General features: G+C 51.9%; 3 long non-coding RNA genes across 4 annotated transcripts; all 3 read right to left on the bottom strand.

Annotated features, from left to right (window-relative positions):
- Positions 1-10,935: 10,935 nt before the first annotated feature.
- Positions 10,936-15,222, bottom strand: LOC135316187 (uncharacterized). 2 transcript variants are annotated; one of them, XR_010375624.1, is made up of 4 exons: positions 15,106-15,222; positions 14,919-15,011; positions 13,971-14,009; positions 10,936-11,052 (listed from the first exon to the last, which is right to left on the bottom strand). It is a non-coding gene; the product is annotated as an uncharacterized LOC135316187 (long non-coding RNA). The 2 variants fall into 2 exon arrangements; XR_010375623.1 differs by lacking the exon at positions 10,936-11,052 and having other exon boundaries at positions 13,956-14,009.
- A 605-nt stretch (positions 15,223-15,827) lies between these two features.
- On the bottom strand, positions 15,828-17,335 carry LOC135316203 (uncharacterized). The gene is made up of 3 exons (XR_010375637.1): positions 17,257-17,335; positions 17,070-17,162; positions 15,828-15,890 (listed from the first exon to the last, which is right to left on the bottom strand). It is a non-coding gene; the product is annotated as an uncharacterized LOC135316203 (long non-coding RNA).
- A 640-nt stretch (positions 17,336-17,975) lies between these two features.
- On the bottom strand, positions 17,976-19,485 carry LOC135316230 (uncharacterized). The gene is made up of 3 exons (XR_010375669.1): positions 19,407-19,485; positions 19,220-19,312; positions 17,976-18,040 (listed from the first exon to the last, which is right to left on the bottom strand). It is a non-coding gene; the product is annotated as an uncharacterized LOC135316230 (long non-coding RNA).
- Between the last annotated feature and the right edge of the window lie 1,226 nt (positions 19,486-20,711).

Raw genomic sequence — 20,711 nt, 5'->3', positions numbered from 1 at the left:
CCCTAACCCTAACCCTAACCCTAACCCTAACCCTAACCCTAACCCTAACCCTAACCCTAACCCTAACCCTAACCCTAACCCTAACCCTAACCCTAACCCTAACCCTAACCCTAACCCTAACCCTAACCCTAACCCTAACCCTAACCCTAACCCTAACCCTAACCCTAACCCTAACCCTAACCCTAACCCTAACCCTAACCCTAACCCTAACCCTAACCCTAACCCTAACCCTAACCCTAACCCTAACCCTAACCCTAACCCTAACCCTAACCCTAACCCTAACCCTAACCCTAACCCTAACCCTAACCCTAACCCTAACCCTAACCCTAACCCTAACCCTAACCCTAACCCTAACCCTAACCCTAACCCTAACCCTAACCCTAACCCTAACCCTAACCCTAACCCTAACCCTAACCCTAACCCTAACCCTAACCCTAACCCTAACCCTAACCCTAACCCTAACCCTAACCCTAACCCTAACCCTAACCCTAACCCTAACCCTAACCCTAACCCTAACCCTAACCCTAACCCTAACCCTAACCCTAACCCTAACCCTAACCCTAACCCTAACCCTAACCCTAACCCTAACCCTAACCCTAACCCTAACCCTAACCCTAACCCTAACCCTAACCCTAACCCTAACCCTAACCCTAACCCTAACCCTAACCCTAACCCTAACCCTAACCCTAACCCTAACCCTAACCCTAACCCTAACCCTAACCCTAACCCTAACCCTAACCCTAACCCTAACCCTAACCCTAACCCTAACCCTAACCCTAACCCTAACCCTAACCCTAACCCTAACCCTAACCCTAACCCTAACCCTAACCCTAACCCTAACCCTAACCCTAACCCTAACCCTAACCCTAACCCTAACCCTAACCCTAACCCTAACCCTAACCCTAACCCTAACCCTAACCCTAACCCTAACCCTAACCCTAACCCTAACCCTAACCCTAACCCTAACCCTAACCCTAACCCTAACCCTAACCCTAACCCTAACCCTAACCCTAACCCTAACCCTAACCCTAACCCTAACCCTAACCCTAACCCTAACCCTAACCCTAACCCTAACCCTAACCCTAACCCTAACCCTAACCCTAACCCTAACCCTAACCCTAACCCTAACCCTAACCCTAACCCTAACCCTAACCCTAACCCTAACCCTAACCCTAACCCTAACCCTAACCCTAACCCTAACCCTAACCCTAACCCTAACCCTAACCCTAACCCTAACCCTAACCCTAACCCTAACCCTAACCCTAACCCTAACCCTAACCCTAACCCTAACCCTAACCCTAACCCTAACCCTAACCCTAACCCTAACCCTAACCCTAACCCTAACCCTAACCCTAACCCTAACCCTAACCCTAACCCTAACCCTAACCCTAACCCTAACCCTAACCCTAACCCTAACCCTAACCCTAACCCTAACCCTAACCCTAACCCTAACCCTAACCCTAACCCTAACCCTAACCCTAACCCTAACCCTAACCCTAACCCTAACCCTAACCCTAACCCTAACCCTAACCCTAACCCTAACCCTAACCCTAACCCTAACCCTAACCCTAACCCTAACCCTAACCCTAACCCTAACCCTAACCCTAACCCTAACCCTAACCCTAACCCTAACCCTAACCCTAACCCTAACCCTAACCCTAACCCTAACCCTAACCCTAACCCTAACCCTAACCCTAACCCTAACCCTAACCCTAACCCTAACCCTAACCCTAACCCTAACCCTAACCCTAACCCTAACCCTAACCCTAACCCTAACCCTAACCCTAACCCTAACCCTAACCCTAACCCTAACCCTAACCCTAACCCTAACCCTAACCCTAACCCTAACCCTAACCCTAACCCTAACCCTAACCCTAACCCTAACCCTAACCCTAACCCTAACCCTAACCCTAACCCTAACCCTAACCCTAACCCTAACCCTAACCCTAACCCTAACCCTAACCCTAACCCTAACCCTAACCCTAACCCTAACCCTAACCCTAACCCTAACCCTAACCCTAACCCTAACCCTAACCCTAACCCTAACCCTAACCCTAACCCTAACCCTAACCCTAACCCTAACCCTAACCCTAACCCTAACCCTAACCCTAACCCTAACCCTAACCCTAACCCTAACCCTAACCCTAACCCTAACCCTAACCCTAACCCTAACCCTAACCCTAACCCTAACCCTAACCCTAACCCTAACCCTAACCCTAACCCTAACCCTAACCCTAACCCTAACCCTAACCCTAACCCTAACCCTAACCCTAACCCTAACCCTAACCCTAACCCTAACCCTAACCCTAACCCTAACCCTAACCCTAACCCTAACCCTAACCCTAACCCTAACCCTAACCCTAACCCTAACCCTAACCCTAACCCTAACCCTAACCCTAACCCTAACCCTAACCCTAACCCTAACCCTAACCCTAACCCTAACCCTAACCCTAACCCTAACCCTAACCCTAACCCTAACCCTAACCCTAACCCTAACCCTAACCCTAACCCTAACCCTAACCCTAACCCTAACCCTAACCCTAACCCTAACCTCCTAACCCTAACCCTAACCCTAACCCTAACCCTAACCCTAACCCTAACCCTAACCCTAACCCTAACCCTAACCCTAACCCTAACCCTAACCCTAACCCTAACCCTAACCCTAACCCTAACCCTAACCCTAACCCTAACCCTAACCCTAACCCTAACCCTAACCCTAACCCTAACCCTAACCCTAACCCTAACCCTAACCCTAACCCTAACCCTAACCCTAACCCTAACCCTAACCCTAACCCTAACCCTAACCCTAACCCTAACCCTAACCCTAACCCTAACCCTAACCCTAACCCTAACCCTAACCCTAACCCTAACCCTAACCCTAACCCTAACCCTAACCCTAACCCTAACCCTAACCCTAACCCTAACCCTAACCCTAACCCTAACCCTAACCCTAACCCTAACCCTAACCCTAACCCTAACCCTAACCCTAACCCTAACCCTAACCCTAACCCTAACCCTAACCCTAACCCTAACCCTAACCCTAACCCTAACCCTAACCCTAACCCTAACCCTAACCCTAACCCTAACCCTAACCCTAACCCTAACCCTAACCCTAACCCTAACCCTAACCCTAACCCTAACCCTAACCCTAACCCTAACCCTAACCCTAACCCTAACCCTAACCCTAACCCTAACCCTAACCCTAACCCTAACCCTAACCCTAACCCTAACCCTAACCCTAACCCTAACCCTAACCCTAACCCTAACCCTAACCCTAACCCTAACCCTAACCCTAACCCTAACCCTAACCCTAACCCTAACCCTAACCCTAACCCTAACCCTAACCCTAACCCTAACCCTAACCCTAACCCTAACCCTAACCCTAACCCTAACCCTAACCCTAACCCTAACCCTAACCCTAACCCTAACCCTAACCCTAACCCTAACCCTAACCCTAACCCTAACCCTAACCCTAACCCTAACCCTAACCCTAACCCTAACCCTAACCCTAACCCTAACCCTAACCCTAACCCTAACCCTAACCCTAACCCTAACCCTAACCCTAACCCTAACCCTAACCCTAACCCTAACCCTAACCCTAACCCTAACCCTAACCCTAACCCTAACCCTAACCCTAACCCTAACCCTAACCCTAACCCTAACCCTAACCCTAACCCTAACCCTAACCCTAACCCTAACCCTAACCCTAACCCTAACCCTAACCCTAACCCTAACCCTAACCCTAACCCTAACCCTAACCCTAACCCTAACCCTAACCCTAACCCTAACCCTAACCCTAACCCTAACCCTAACCCTAACCCTAACCCTAACCCTAACCCTAACCCTAACCCTAACCCTAACCCTAACCCTAACCCTAACCCTAACCCTAACCCTAACCCTAACCCTAACCCTAACCCTAACCCTAACCCTAACCCTAACCCTAACCCTAACCCTAACCCTAACCCTAACCCTAACCCTAACCCTAACCCTAACCCTAACCCTAACCCTAACCCTAACCCTAACCCTAACCCTAACCCTAACCCTAACCCTAACCCTAACCCTAACCCTAACCCTAACCCTAACCCTAACCCTAACCCTAACCCTAACCCTAACCCTAACCCTAACCCTAACCCTAACCCTAACCCTAACCCTAACCCTAACCCTAACCCTAACCCTAACCCTAACCCTAACCCTAACCCTAACCCTAACCCTAACCCTAACCCTAACCCTAACCCTAACCCTAACCCTAACCCTAACCCTAACCCTAACCCTAACCCTAACCCTAACCCTAACCCTAACCCTAACCCTAACCCTAACCCTAACCCTAACCCTAACCCTAACCCTAACCCTAACCCTAACCCTAACCCTAACCCTAACCCTAACCCTAACCCTAACCCTAACCCTAACCCTAACCCTAACCCTAACCCTAACCCTAACCCTAACCCTAACCCTAACCCTAACCCTAACCCTAACCCTAACCCTAACCCTAACCCTAACCCTAACCCTAACCCTAACCCTAACCCTAACCCTAACCCTAACCCTAACCCTAACCCTAACCCTAACCCTAACCCTAACCCTAACCCTAACCCTAACCCTAACCCTAACCCTAACCCTAACCCTAACCCTAACCCTAACCCTAACCCTAACCCTAACCCTAACCCTAACCCTAACCCTAACCCTAACCCTAACCCTAACCCTAACCCTAACCCTAACCCTAACCCTAACCCTAACCCTAACCCTAACCCTAACCCTAACCCTAACCCTAACCCTAACCCTAACCCTAACCCTAACCCTAACCCTAACCCTAACCCTAACCCTAACCCTAACCCTAACCCTAACCCTAACCCTAACCCTAACCCTAACCCTAACCCTAACCCTAACCCTAACCCTAACCCTAACCCTAACCCTAACCCTAACCCTAACCCTAACCCTAACCCTAACCCTAACCCTAACCCTAACCCTAACCCTAACCCTAACCCTAACCCTAACCCTAACCCTAACCCTAACCCTAACCCTAACCCTAACCCTAACCCTAACCCTAACCCTAACCCTAACCCTAACCCTAACCCTAACCCTAACCCTAACCCTAACCCTAACCCTAACCCTAACCCTAACCCTAACCCTAACCCTAACCCTAACCCTAACCCTAACCCTAACCCTAACCCTAACCCTAACCCTAACCCTAACCCTAACCCTAACCCTAACCCTAACCCTAACCCTAACCCTAACCCTAACCCTAACCCTAACCCTAACCCTAACCCTAACCCTAACCCTAACCCTAACCCTAACCCTAACCCTAACCCTAACCCTAACCCTAACCCTAACCCTAACCCTAACCCTAACCCTAACCCTAACCCTAACCCTAACCCTAACCCTAACCCTAACCCTAACCCTAACCCTAACCCTAACCCTAACCCTAACCCTAACCCTAACCCTAACCCTAACCCTAACCCTAACCCTAACCCTAACCCTAACCCTAACCCTAACCCTAACCCTAACCCTAACCCTAACCCTAACCCTAACCCTAACCCTAACCCTAACCCTAACCCTAACCCTAACCCTAACCCTAACCCTAACCCTAACCCTAACCCTAACCCTAACCCTAACCCTAACCCTAACCCTAACCCTAACCCTAACCCTAACCCTAACCCTAACCCTAACCCTAACCCTAACCCTAACCCTAACCCTAACCCTAACCCTAACCCTAACCCTAACCCTAACCCTAACCCTAACCCTAACCCTAACCCTAACCCTAACCCTAACCCTAACCCTAACCCTAACCCTAACCCTAACCCTAACCCTAACCCTAACCCTAACCCTAACCCTAACCCTAACCCTAACCCTAACCCTAACCCTAACCCTAACCCTAACCCTAACCCTAACCCTAACCCTAACCCTAACCCTAACCCTAACCCTAACCCTAACCCTAACCCTAACCCTAACCCTAACCCTAACCCTAACCCTAACCCTAACCCTAACCCTAACCCTAACCCTAACCCTAACCCTAACCCTAACCCTAACCCTAACCCTAACCCTAACCCTAACCCTAACCCTAACCCTAACCCTAACCCTAACCCTAACCCTAACCCTAACCCTAACCCTAACCCTAACCCTAACCCTAACCCTAACCCTAACCCTAACCCTAACCCTAACCCTAACCCTAACCCTAACCCTAACCCTAACCCTAACCCTAACCCTAACCCTAACCCTAACCCTAACCCTAACCCTAACCCTAACCCTAACCCTAACCCTAACCCTAACCCTAACCCTAACCCTAACCCTAACCCTAACCCTAACCCTAACCCTAACCCTAACCCTAACCCTAACCCTAACCCTAACCCTAACCCTAACCCTAACCCTAACCCTAACCCTAACCCTAACCCTAACCCTAACCCTAACCCTAACCCTAACCCTAACCCTAACCCTAACCCTAACCCTAACCCTAACCCTAACCCTAACCCTAACCCTAACCCTAACCCTAACCCTAACCCTAACCCTAACCCTAACCCTAACCCTAACCCTAACCCTAACCCTAACCCTAACCCTAACCCTAACCCTAACCCTAACCCTAACCCTAACCCTAACCCTAACCCTAACCCTAACCCTAACCCTAACCCTAACCCTAACCCTAACCCTAACCCTAACCCTAACCCTAACCCTAACCCTAACCCTAACCCTAACCCTAACCCTAACCCTAACCCTAACCCTAACCCTAACCCTAACCCTAACCCTAACCCTAACCCTAACCCTAACCCTAACCCTAACCCTAACCCTAACCCTAACCCTAACCCTAACCCTAACCCTAACCCTAACCCTAACCCTAACCCTAACCCTAACCCTAACCCTAACCCTAACCCTAACCCTAACCCTAACCCTAACCCTAACCCTAACCCTAACCCTAACCCTAACCCTAACCCTAACCCTAACCCTAACCCTAACCCTAACCCTAACCCTAACCCTAACCCTAACCCTAACCCTAACCCTAACCCTAACCCTAACCCTAACCCTAACCCTAACCCTAACCCTAACCCTAACCCTAACCCTAACCCTAACCCTAACCCTAACCCTAACCCTAACCCTAACCCTAACCCTAACCCTAACCCTAACCCTAACCCTAACCCTAACCCTAACCCTAACCCTAACCCTAACCCTAACCCTAACCCTAACCCTAACCCTAACCCTAACCCTAACCCTAACCCTAACCCTAACCCTAACCCTAACCCTAACCCTAACCCTAACCCTAACCCTAACCCTAACCCTAACCCTAACCCTAACCCTAACCCTAACCCTAACCCTAACCCTAACCCTAACCCTAACCCTAACCCTAACCCTAACCCTAACCCTAACCCTAACCCTAACCCTAACCCTAACCCTAACCCTAACCCTAACCCTAACCCTAACCCTAACCCTAACCCTAACCCTAACCCTAACCCTAACCCTAACCCTAACCCTAACCCTAACCCTAACCCTAACCCTAACCCTAACCCTAACCCTAACCCTAACCCTAACCCTAACCCTAACCCTAACCCTAACCCTAACCCTAACCCTAACCCTAACCCTAACCCTAACCCTAACCCTAACCCTAACCCTAACCCTAACCCTAACCCTAACCCTAACCCTAACCCTAACCCTAACCCTAACCCTAACCCTAACCCTAACCCTAACCCTAACCCTAACCCTAACCCTAACCCTAACCCTAACCCTAACCCTAACCCTAACCCTAACCCTAACCCTAACCCTAACCCTAACCCTAACCCTAACCCTAACCCTAACCCTAACCCTAACCCTAACCCTAACCCTAACCCTAACCCTAACCCTAACCCTAACCCTAACCCTAACCCTAACCCTAACCCTAACCCTAACCCTAACCCTAACCCTAACCCTAACCCTAACCCTAACCCTAACCCTAACCCTAACCCTAACCCTAACCCTAACCCTAACCCTAACCCTAACCCTAACCCTAACCCTAACCCTAACCCTAACCCTAACCCTAACCCTAACCCTAACCCTAACCCTAACCCTAACCCTAACCCTAACCCTAACCCTAACCCTAACCCTAACCCTAACCCTAACCCTAACCCTAACCCTAACCCTAACCCTAACCCTAACCCTAACCCTAACCCTAACCCTAACCCTAACCCTAACCCTAACCCTAACCCTAACCCTAACCCTAACCCTAACCCTAACCCTAACCCTAACCCTAACCCTAACCCTAACCCTAACCCTAACCCTAACCCTAACCCTAACCCTAACCCTAACCCTAACCCTAACCCTAACCCTAACCCTAACCCTAACCCTAACCCTAACCCTAACCCTAACCCTAACCCTAACCCTAACCCTAACCCTAACCCTAACCCTAACCCTAACCCTAACCCTAACCCTAACCCTAACCCTAACCCTAACCCTAACCCTAACCCTAACCCTAACCCTAACCCTAACCCTAACCCTAACCCTAACCCTAACCCTAACCCTAACCCTAACCCTAACCCTAACCCTAACCCTAACCCTAACCCTAACCCTAACCCTAACCCTAACCCTAACCCTAACCCTAACCCTAACCCTAACCCTAACCCTAACCCTAACCCTAACCCTAACCCTAACCCTAACCCTAACCCTAACCCTAACCCTAACCCTAACCCTAACCCTAACCCTAACCCTAACCCTAACCCTAACCCTAACCCTAACCCTAACCCTAACCCTAACCCTAACCCTAACCCTAACCCTAACCCTAACCCTAACCCTAACCCTAACCCTAACCCTAACCCTAACCCTAACCCTAACCCTAACCCTAACCCTAACCCTAACCCTAACCCTAACCCTAACCCTAACCCTAACCCTAACCCTAACCCTAACCCTAACCCTAACCCTAACCCTAACCCTAACCCTAACCCTAACCCTAACCCTAACCCTAACCCTAACCCTAACCCTAACCCTAACCCTAACCCTAACCCTAACCCTAACCCTAACCCTAACCCTAACCCTAACCCTAACCCTAACCCTAACCCTAACCCTAACCCTAACCCTAACCCTAACCCTAACCCTAACCCTAACCCTAACCCTAACCCTAACCCTAACCCTAACCCTAACCCTAACCCTAACCCTAACCCTAACCCTAACCCTAACCCTAACCCTAACCCTAACCCTAACCCTAACCCTAACCCTAACCCTAACCCTAACCCTAACCCTAACCCTAACCCTAACCCTAACCCTAACCCTAACCCTAACCCTAACCCTAACCCTAACCCTAACCCTAACCCTAACCCTAACCCTAACCCTAACCCTAACCCTAACCCTAACCCTAACCCTAACCCTAACCCTAACCCTAACCCTAACCCTAACCCTAACCCTAACCCTAACCCTAACCCTAACCCTAACCCTAACCCTAACCCTAACCCTAACCCTAACCCTAACCCTAACCCTAACCCTAACCCTAACCCTAACCCTAACCCTAACCCTAACCCTAACCCTAACCCTAACCCTAACCCTAACCCTAACCCTAACCCTAACCCTAACCCTAACCCTAACCCTAACCCTAACCCTAACCCTAACCCTAACCCTAACCCTAACCCTAACCCTAACCCTAACCCTAACCCTAACCCTAACCCTAACCCTAACCCTAACCCTAACCCTAACCCTAACCCTAACCCTAACCCTAACCCTAACCCTAACCCTAACCCTAACCCTAACCCTAACCCTAACCCTAACCCTAACCCTAACCCTAACCCTAACCCTAACCCTAGCCCCTAGCCCCTAGCCCCTAGCCCCTAGCCCCTAGCCCCTAGCCCCTAGCCCCTAGCCCCTAGCCCCTAGCCCCTAGCCCCTAGCCCCTAGCCCCTAGCCCCTAGCCCCTAGCCCCTAGCCCCTAGCCCCTAGCCCCTAGCCCCTAGCCCCTAGCCCCTAGCCCCTGCCCCTAGCCCCTAGCCCCTAGCCCCTAGCCCCTAGCCCCTAGCCCCTAGCCCCTAGCCCCTAGCCCCTAGCGCCCACTGTAACAACCCCTAACCCTACTAACCGTTATGCTGAGGCCATCACCCTGATGACCTATGACTGGTAACCCTGGAAGCTGAAATGGTGACTGGTAACTGCTCTGTGTTGTCTGCAATTATGGTTGTAATGTATTATCCTGTATTGAGGTTTTTAGGTTGTCTGTGTTGTAGTGATTGGTTGGTTTGGGTGTTGGTAATTTTGTGTGTTGTAAGTAGTTTCTGGGGCCCTGTGTGTTTGTGGTAGAGTGTGTTGTGGTTCCTGTGTTCTGCTGGGTACTTCTGGTGTCTGGTGGAACAGATAATTGGGTCCGTGTGGTTATTTCTGGTTGTGTGTTCAGTGCATATGTGTGTGTCTGGTACCGTTCCGGTAGGGGGTGGTATTTGTCAGGGGTTTGTATTGGTAATTGTTGTGTTCTTTGTAGTGGTTACAGGGCTGCTTCTTGTGGGTGGTGATTGTTTTGTGTGGAGGTTTATTTTAGGTGTTGTGTTGTGGTTTTGGTCTCTGAATGGTCATTTTTATGTGTAGTTTTTGTTCTTTATTAGTGTGTGTCTGGTTGGTGTTTTTCTATTTGTGGTTTTGGTTTTTTGGTTGTTGTGTGTTGTGGCAGGTGTTTATTTGTGTTTCAGGTCACGGGCGGTTATTTTTTATTTGGTTGTACTGTTATCAGGAAGAGAAAAAAAATTAAAAATAATAAGAGTGGTGCAGCAGTAGAGAATGGCTTTTGGCTCTGGGAGTAAATTTTTTTCTTTTCATTGATAACATTTAGGTTTTATTTTTCTTATTTACTCAAAGAGCCAAAAGCCATTCTCTACTGCTGCTTTTTTTCCTTTAATTACCTCCCATAGAGTTTAAGGGCTACATAGAGCCCTGTGATTAAATCCCACCCACTGGAAATTACACCCTACCCACAAATAACACACAGGACACCTGAATAAAACAATGACACACATGTTTTCATTTCCTTTATTATTGTATTAGTAATGCTCCTTTATTATGCCTCCAGTTTTGGGAAACACTGGACATAAAGTGTGCTTTTCCACCTGTCACATTCCTCTAGGACCTCTCCACCTGCAATGTAACAGAGGCATGATAAGCACAACTCCTAACAGCCTTCATTTCTGTTACTACACCACATTGAGGTTTTCCCATGCTAATGATATGGTAACAAAGTGCCCTGCCTCCCCCCACCTAACCCCCCTCACTGCATGTAAACAACATATGTGTTTCCACAACTTACAATACCTACTACGGCAACATTTCTTTTCCTCCTCACACAACTACATTTACTCGGCCTGCCTCACTCCTCTCCCTCCAATACCAGCTTCATCATTACCCTTATGCATTGAGTCATTCCTTACCTAGCTCCCCAGCAACACCTCTACATGCTTGTACACATCTCCACATCCACGCTTCAATCTCATCCTTGCACTGAGGCCAAGTGGTAGCACTTAGGCCCATACAGTTATTTGCTGTTACTAATACAATCACTGTACTAGACAACATCTCCTACGCTTAAACCCCTTTTTCCCCCTGGATAAATCCATTTCCACTGTTCATTCATCTACCAAGCAGTACCTGTCTCCTCTCATTGCCATAATTCACTTCTCCTGCAAGGATAACATTACCTCCCTAGGTCCAACACTTCCCATCCCTACTAATTGGGTCAACTCTTACTCAATAGTCCTCTAATTGTACTACAACTGTAACTCCTTTAGGCTCCTAGCAAGCGCTTACCACCCGAGCCTCAGACCCTGTTACCTTAGGCACAAAGCTCACTCTCATTATGTAGTCCACTTACTGCTCTGCTAATATAGCTTTTCCTCTCCCAAACCACACTGCCTCTGTGATGACGACATGCCTCCTCGCATCTCTGCAGACCTTAGACTTCAATGCCCCTATGACAGACAAACCAGCATCCTTATAACATACGCTAACCACACAAAAGGTACTTCCCTACACCCTAGGCATACACAATTACCATAAACCCACATCATTCTCAAGCTGCCCCACCTAAACAATGGCCACCTACTCCAACTCCCCATACACAAAACCCACCGTATGCAATTTCATCAACACCGAGCCAGACCTATCATATCATACATCCCAACATCAACCCTTCAATGCCATATACCCAGACAGCACACAAAACCCTATGCCTAGCGGGACAGCTACCCAAACATGCCTATTACACATTGCCTGACACACTGACTGTAGAATGCCTATAAACGCTTCAGGAAACCAGCACCGGCCATGGAAGACAAAACCCAGATTCAGAAATCCCCCATCTCTAAGCCTCTTCAAAGACTGCATCTCAGCCCCACAAGAACATCTCCAACAACACCCCACACCACCAAACATCAGACCTCTACTGACACACACATTCAACCCAGCAATCTCACAAAGGTTTCAAACAGACCGCTCATCCGCCCACCAGGTCCATCGCCCCTTCCTCTCCACCGAGCCGGTCCGCCGCCTGTCACCCTGCTCCTCCGGCACTCCCTGGGAACTCCGCTCCCAGGTGCCTCAAAAAATTGCCCTGCCTGCCAAAACCCCGTCCCAGAGCCTGACCTCCGCCCAAACATTGGCGATGAACGTCGCCTCACAGAGCGGCCGGGACCGGGGAAAAAAAACCCCAGCCGGGGGAGAAAAAAAAAATCCCCCAGCTGGGGTTTTTTTATTCTAATTTTATTTTTACTCCTGTGGAAAAAGTTTGCTGTTAGCTACCACCACCAAACCCAACCCTCAAAACACCATGAACACCCCACGCTGCACAACCCTATCAAAGGAGGTAGATGCAAAGGACTGCCACATACCAGGGAAGCATGTAGTCCCATACCTACATTCACCCACACAACCCAGGGCCTCAAGAAAGGGCCCTGCCTGCAAAAAACCCATATCACCAAGCCTCACAACCCTACCGAAGCACGCATTCAACCCGGCAACCTCACAAAGGTTTCAAACAGACCGCTCATCCGCCCACCAGGTCCATCGCCCCTTCCTCTCCACCGAGCCGGTCCGCCGCCTGTCGCCCTGCTCCTCCGGCACTCCCTGGGAACTCCGCTCCCAGGTGCCTCAAAAAATTGCCCTGCCTGCCAAAACCCCGTCCCAGAGCCTGACCTCCGCCCAAACATTGGCGATGAACGTCGCCTCACAGAGTGGCCGGGACCGGGGAAAAAAACCCCAGCCAGGGGAGAAAAAAAAAATCCCCCAGCTGGGGTTTTTTTATTCTGATTTTTGTTTTTCCACAGGAGTAACAAGTTTGCTGTTAGTTACCACCACCAAACCCAACCCTCAAAACACCATGAACACCCCACACTGCACAACCCTATCAAAGACAGTTTCTACAAAATATATGTAACTACCCATGGCCCTGGTTCATTTCAAACTACATTCACCCATAGAACACAGGCAGCCAATATTGACTTCCGCATTCACTCAACCTCACTACACAAGGATGTGTGAATGTACATCCAACGATACCACACCAGCTCTAATCGATCACACTTCTGCCACGCCGCAGTGGTAGATTAACTATGGACATTCACTCACCTACAACAGGCAAACAGGGTACAACAAGCACTACATATGTGCAACCGTACAAGACAGCGGAGGTAAGTGCCTAGGTACACACACTCAGTCACACAGGACAGCTATACAGATACACAACAATGAAGAACTGCACAATAGAAACTACATAGATATGTTCCAACAAACAAGAGCTGGAGAAATCTGTGCAGACATATACATACACCAATACAACAGTACGTGCATTCAACCGTACAAGTGTCAGAGGAAATTTAGTAGCGTGCAGTCACCCAAAGATGATGGTTACCAGAGGGAAGAACACATATTCCTTCACCTAAAAAAAAAGACCACAACAATTCACACTCAATAGAGATGTCACAATCACATCGCTCCACAAGGACCTACCGCGCAACATCCCCCACCTCACATGCACCTGGCTTCTCCTCTCACTTGCTCCTTACCCGTGCTGGACTTGGACGGTCACCATCCTTTGCGGCCCCCTGGAGATAAAAGCACAGAGTTGCCACTGCAATTCCTAAAAAAATCACCAGCTACACCACCCCCTTCTCTGCAACCCAGTTCACCTCAAACGCTCCTGTACCACCTTGCCCTGACTCGACACCCCCGGGCAGGGCGGCTCCAAGCCAAGACACCACAACCACAGGCGAACCCTACACAGAACGCCAACAACAACACGCCTCAAAAAACAAGCCAAGTTGGTCGGCGAGAGCGACGACGCACGGACAGAAAACCTCCATCCGGGAAGAGCAGGCGCAGAACCCTAGCGTGCTCCTAGTGCCACGCCAGAAAACGACGAGACCTTCGTGGGCGGGGACAAGCGCTTCCTCTCAAAACTGACAAGATGGATGCACAAGCAGCCCACCATCAAGACCTCAGCCCCTGAAGATGCAAGGAAGAAGTGCCAGTCCCTAAAAGCGACAGCTAGCGAGCAGAGCCGCTCACGCGGCCGGGAACGGCGCGGCACAAGACCACCGGCCAGAACCACCCGAGACGCCAAAACGATCCACACTGGAAGCTTGCGACGCCAAAAGAGAAGCGCCCGATGGGCGCCGAGCCCACAACTAGGGCCTCGCCGGGCCCTACTAACGCTGCCGAGGCACCTGCCTCGATCCTACGGAAGAACGAACAACCGAGACCCGAGGAAGGTCAAACACACCCAACACCAAACACACAGACGCACTACACAACAACACGCACAGCCTGGAACCGCCCTGCCCAGGGCACACGTTCCTGTCATATTTCAGAGGAACCCGCTCCATTCCCCTGCTCAAAGGGGACCGCTTCCTAGACAACCCTCTCCCCTACGCTCTCTTTAAAACCCCTTCCTGCCACAGCCAACCGTGCCGCCCTCGCTCCCCCAACCCCTTCCCCAGCACCGTTGCCTCAACTTAGCTTTCAAGGGGCCGAGAGTCTCCCTCTTCCCTTCCTTCTGAAGGACAAGCACACATCACTCCTCCAGTCACCAGCTGCCTCTTCGTCATCTGAAAAACAAAAACTATCACAAGCCCCACACAACAGCCCTGTCAGTCAGCATCCCATCGCTCTACAAAGACCTAGGCCGCTGCATCCGTCTACCTCAGATGCGCCCAGCTGCTCTGCTCACTTGCTCTGTGGCCGTGCCCAACTCACACTGTTGTCCTCCCTTGTGGCCCCTAGGGATACCAGGAGATCATGTTACCACTGCACTTCCAAAGGAAGTTCTCCCCAGCACCACGCCCCTCCTCCCTGCAACCCAGCTCACCTCGAACGCGCATCCAGTCCCAAGGGCAGCCCCACACAATCTAAAAAAACCAAACAGAAATGCTTCAACCCGCTTGCCGCACAACACCTTGGTACGGAACCACTGCCTTGACCACAATCACCTCACCTTCTCGGACACCTCGTCGCCATGCGTCGTCTCCCCTCTGAAGGCTGATTGCGGCACCTGCAAAAATCCAAGCAGAAAGGCACCTGCTGAGAGGCTGCAGAACTGACAAGCTACCCACACCAATCCCCGTTTAAGACTCGCACCTTTTCCTCACCAGCTCACCTACCTGGACGCCATCAGATCCAACTGCCATGTTCAAGCTCGACCACCACCTGCAAGACCCAAACAGGGGTTGTTCATGACTCTAACTGCAAAGCCCCAAAGAGACACATCGCTACTTCAGCGCACCTAACATTGCTCACCCCGTGCAGTTCCCCTCCGGTGCCCGGATCCCACTTGGCCCACCACATGCACCCTCAAATATTAATGCCATATCGCACTCACAGAGCCATCAGTCATCACTTCCTTCTACATACACCACGCACCAACTCACCTGCTTACAGCGCTATCCTCGGCCCTCCTCCGTCGCCCTGCACGACTCCTCCCTCGGCATCTGCAAAAATATCAAACAAGTCCCCTCAATGAACAGCAATAGCTTAGCCATTCCACAGGCCTTGTTCCCAGGTAGCAAGCCCATCGAGAGCCCAGCTAGGCCTGCTCTGCCATCTAAACACCGTAGACCAAGCATTACGCCCGACCCACATCCAAGCCGGAATGCCCTTGAGATGCTCTCTGCTCCGCTGAAGCAGGAGCTCCCTCTCCCAGACAGCTACCGTCATCCCCTGGGAAGCCACAAAACTCCATGGGAATTCTTCTTCTCACCCACTGACAACGGCTGCTCGATCTAAGAGGGCCACACATCATTTCCCCCAAAGAAGCAAGGCACTTTGACACATAAGCCATAGCCTCTCATCGTTCCTGTGCCACCTTGCCCTGACTCGACACCCCCGGGCAGGGCGGCTCCAAGCCAAGACACCACAACCACAGGCGAACCCTACACAGAACGCCAACAACAACACGCCTCAAAAAACAAGCCAAGTTGGTCGGCGAGAGCGACGACGCACGGACAGAAAACCTCCATCCGGGAAGAGCAGGCGCAGAACCCTAGCGTGCTCCTAGTGCCACGCCAGAAAACGACGAGACCTTCGTGGGCGGGGACAAGCGCTTCCTCTCAAAACTGACAAGATGGATGCACAAGCAGCCCACCATCAAGACCTCAGCCCCTGAAGATGCAAGGAAGAAGCGCCACTCCCTAAAAGCGACAGCTAGCGAGCAGAGCCGCTCACGCGGCCGGGAACGGCGCGGCACAAGACCACCGGCCAGAACCACCCGAGACGCCAAAACGATCCACGCTGGAAGCTTGCGACGCCAAAAGAGAAGCGCCCGATGGGCGCCGTGCCCACAACTAGGGCCTCGCCGGGCCCTACTAACGCTGCCGAGGCACCTGCCTCGATCCTACGGAAGAACGAACAACCGAGACCCGAGGAAGGTCAAACACACCCAACACCAAACACACAGACGCACTACACAACAACATGCACAGCCTGGAACCGCCCTGCCCAGGGCACACGTTCCTGTCATATTTCAGAGGAACCCGCTCCATTCCCCTGCTCAAAGGGGACCGCTTCCTAGACAACCCTCTCCCCTACGCTCTCTTTAAAACCCCTTCCTGCCACAGCCAACCGTGCCGCCCTCACTCCCCCAACCCCTTCCCCAGCACCGTTGCCTCAACTTAGCTTTCAAGGGGCCGAGAGTCTCCCTCTTCCCTTCCTTCTGAAGGACAAGCACACATCACTCCTCCAGTCACCAGCTGCCTCTTCGTCATCTGAAAAACAAAAACTATCACAAGCCCCACACAACAGCCCTGTCAGTCAGCATCCCATCGCTCTACAAAGACCTAGGCCGCTGCATCCGTCTACCTCAGATGCGCCCAGCTGCTCTGCTCACTTGCTCTGTGGCCGTGCCCAACTCACACTGTTGTCCTCCCTTGTGGCCCCTAGGGATACCAGAAGACCATGTTACCACTGCCCTTCCAAAGGAAGATCTCCCCAGCCCCACGCCCCTCCTCCCTGCAACCCAGCTCACCTCGAACGCGCATCCAGTCCCAAGGGCAGCCGCACACCATCTAAAAAACCAAACAGAAATGCTTCAACCCGCTTGCCGCACAACACCTTGGTACGGAACCACCGCCTTGACCACAATCGCCTCACCTTCTCGGACACCTCGTCGCCATGCGTCGTCTCCCCTCTGAAGGCTGATTGTGGCACCTGCAAAAATCCAAGCAGAAAGGCACCTGCTGAGAGGCTGCAGAACTGACAAGCTACCCACACCAATCCCCGTTTAAGACTCACACCTTTTCCTCACCAGCTCACCTACCTGGACGCCATCAGATCCAACTGCCATGTTCAAGCTCGACCACCACCTGCAAGACCCAAACAGGGGTTGTTCATGACTCTAACTGCAAAGCCCCAAAGAGACACATCGCTACTTCAGCGCACCTAACATTGCTCACCCCGTGCAGTTCCCCTCCGGTGCCCGGATCCCACTTGGCCCACCACATGCACCCTCAAATATTAATGCCATATCGCACTCACAGAGCCATCAGTCACCATTTCCTTCTACATACACCACGCACCAACTCACCTGCTTACAGCGCTATCCTCGGCCCTCCTCCGTCGCCCTGCACGACTCCTCCCTCGGCATCTGCAAAAATATCAAACAAGTCCCCTCAATGAACAGCAATAGCTTAGCCATTCCACAGGCCTTGTTCCCAGGTAGCAAGCCCATCGAGAGCCCAGCTAGGCCTGCTCTGCCATCTAAACACCGTAGACCAAGCATTACGCCCGACCCACATCCAAGCCGGAATGCCCTTGAGATGCTCTCTGCTCCGCTGAAGCAGGAGCTCCCTCTCCCAGACAGCTACCGTCATCCCCTGGGAAGCCACAAAACTCCATGGGAATTCTTCTTCTCACCCACTGACAACGGCTGCTCGATCTAAGAGGGCCACACATCATTTCCCCCAAAGAAGCAAGGCACTTTGACACATAAGCCATAGCTTCTCATCGTTCCTGTGCCACCTTGCCCTGACTCGACACCCCCGGGCAGGGCGGCTCCAAGCCAAGACACCACAACCACAGGCGAACCCTACACAGAACGCCAACAACAACACGCCTCAAAAAACAAGCCAAGTTGGTCGGCGAGAGCAACGACGCACGGACAGAAAACCTCCATCCGGGAAGAGCAGGCGCAGAACCCTAGCGTGCTCCTAGCACCACGCCAGAAAACGACGAGACCTTCGTGGGCGGGGACAAGCGCTTCCTCTCAAAACTGACAAGATGGATGCACAAGCAGCCCGCCTTCAAGACCTCAGCCCCTGAAGATGCAAGGAAGAAGTGCCAGTCCCTATAAGCGACAGCTAGCGAGCAGAGCCGCTCACGCGGCTGGGAATGGCGCGGCACAAGACCACCGGCCAGAACCACCCGAGACGCCAAAACGATCCACACTGGAAGCTTGCGACGCCAAAAGAGAAGCGCCCGATGGGCGCCGTGCCCACAACTAGGGCCTCGCCGGGCCCTACTAACGCTGCCGAGGCACCTGCCTCGATCCTACGGAAGAACGAACAACCGAGACCTGAGGAAGGTCAAACACACCCAACACCAAACACACAGACGCACTACACAACAACATGCACAGCCTGGAACCGCCCTGCCCAGGGCACACGTTCCTGTCATATTTCAGAGGAACCCGCTCCATTCCCCTGCTCAAAGGGGACCGCTTCCTAGACAACCCTCTCCCCTACGCTCTCTTTAAAACCCCTTCCTGCCACAGCCAACCGTGCCGCCCTCGCTCCCCCAACCCCTTCCCCAGCACCGTTGCCTCAACTTAGCTTTCAAGGGGCCGAGAGTCTCCCTCTTCCCTTCCTTCTGAAGGACAAGCACACATCACTCCTCCAGTCACCAGCTGCCTCTTCGTCATCTGAAAAACAAAAACTATCACAAGCCCCACACAACAGCCCTGTCAGTCAGCATCCCATCGCTCTACAAAGACCTAGGCCGCTGCATCCGTCTACCTCAGATGCGCCCAGCTGCTCTGCTCACTTGCTCTGTGGCCGTGCCCAACTCACACTGTTGTCCTCCCTTGTGGCCCCTAGGGATACCAGGAGACCATGTTACCACTGCACTTCCAAAGGAAGTTCTCCCCAGCCCCACGCTCCTCGTCCCTGCAACCCAGCTCACCTCGAACGCGCATCCAGTCCCAAGGGCAGCCGCACACCATCTAAAAAAACCAAACAGAAATGCTTCAACCCGCTTGCCGCACAACACCTTGGTACGGAACCACCGCCTTGACCACAATCGCCTCACCTTCTCGGACACCTCGTCGCCATGCGTCGTCTCCCCTCTGAAGGCTGATTGTGGCACCTGCAAAAATCCAAGCAGAAAGGCACCTGCTGAGAGGCTGCAGAACTGACAAGCTACCCACACCAATCCCCGTTTAAGACTCGCACCTTTTCCTCACCAGCTCACCTACCTGGACGCCATCAGATCCAACTGCCATGTTCAAGCTCGACCACCACCTGCAAGACCCAAACAGGGGTTGTTCATGACTCTAACTGCAAAGCCCCAAAGAGACACATCGCTACTTCAGCGCACCTAACATTGCTCACCCCGTGCAGTTCCCCTCCGGTGCCCGGATCCCGCTTGGCCCACCACATGCACCCTCAAATATTAATGCCATATCGCACTCACAGAGCCATCAGTCATCACTTCCCTCTACATACACCACGCACCAACTCACCTGCTTACAGCGCTATCCTCGGCCCTCCTCCGTCACCCTGCACGACTCCTCCCTCGGCATCTGCAAAAATATCAAACAAGTCCCCTCAATGAACAGCAATAGCTTAGCCATTCCACAGGCCTTGTTCCCAGGTAGCAAGCCCATCGAGAGCCCAGTTAGGCCTGCTCTGCCATCTAAACACCGTAGACCAAGCATTACGCCCGACCCACATCCAAGCCGGAATGCCCTTGAGATGCTCTCTGCTCCGCTGAAGCAGGAGCTCCCTCTCCCAGACAGCTACCGTCATCCCCTGGGAAGCCACAAAACACCATGGGAATTCTTCTTCTCACCCACTGACAACAGCCGCTCGATCTAAAAGGGCCACACATCTTTTCCCCCAAAGAAGCAAGGCACTTTGACACATAAGCCATAGCCTCTCATCGTTCCTGTGCCACCTTGCCCTGACTCGACACCCCCGGGCAGGGCGGCTCCAAGCCAAGACACCACAACCACAGGCGAACCCTACACAGAACGCCAACAACAACACGCCTCAAAAAACAAGCCAAGTTGGTCGGCGAGAGCAACGACGCACGGACAGAAA

The sequence above is a fragment of the Phalacrocorax carbo genome, chromosome 18, assembly GCF_963921805.1.
Source record: "Phalacrocorax carbo chromosome 18, bPhaCar2.1, whole genome shotgun sequence".
Lineage (NCBI taxonomy): Eukaryota > Metazoa > Chordata > Aves > Suliformes > Phalacrocoracidae > Phalacrocorax > Phalacrocorax carbo.
This window is presented reverse-complemented; position numbering and strand designations above follow the sequence as displayed.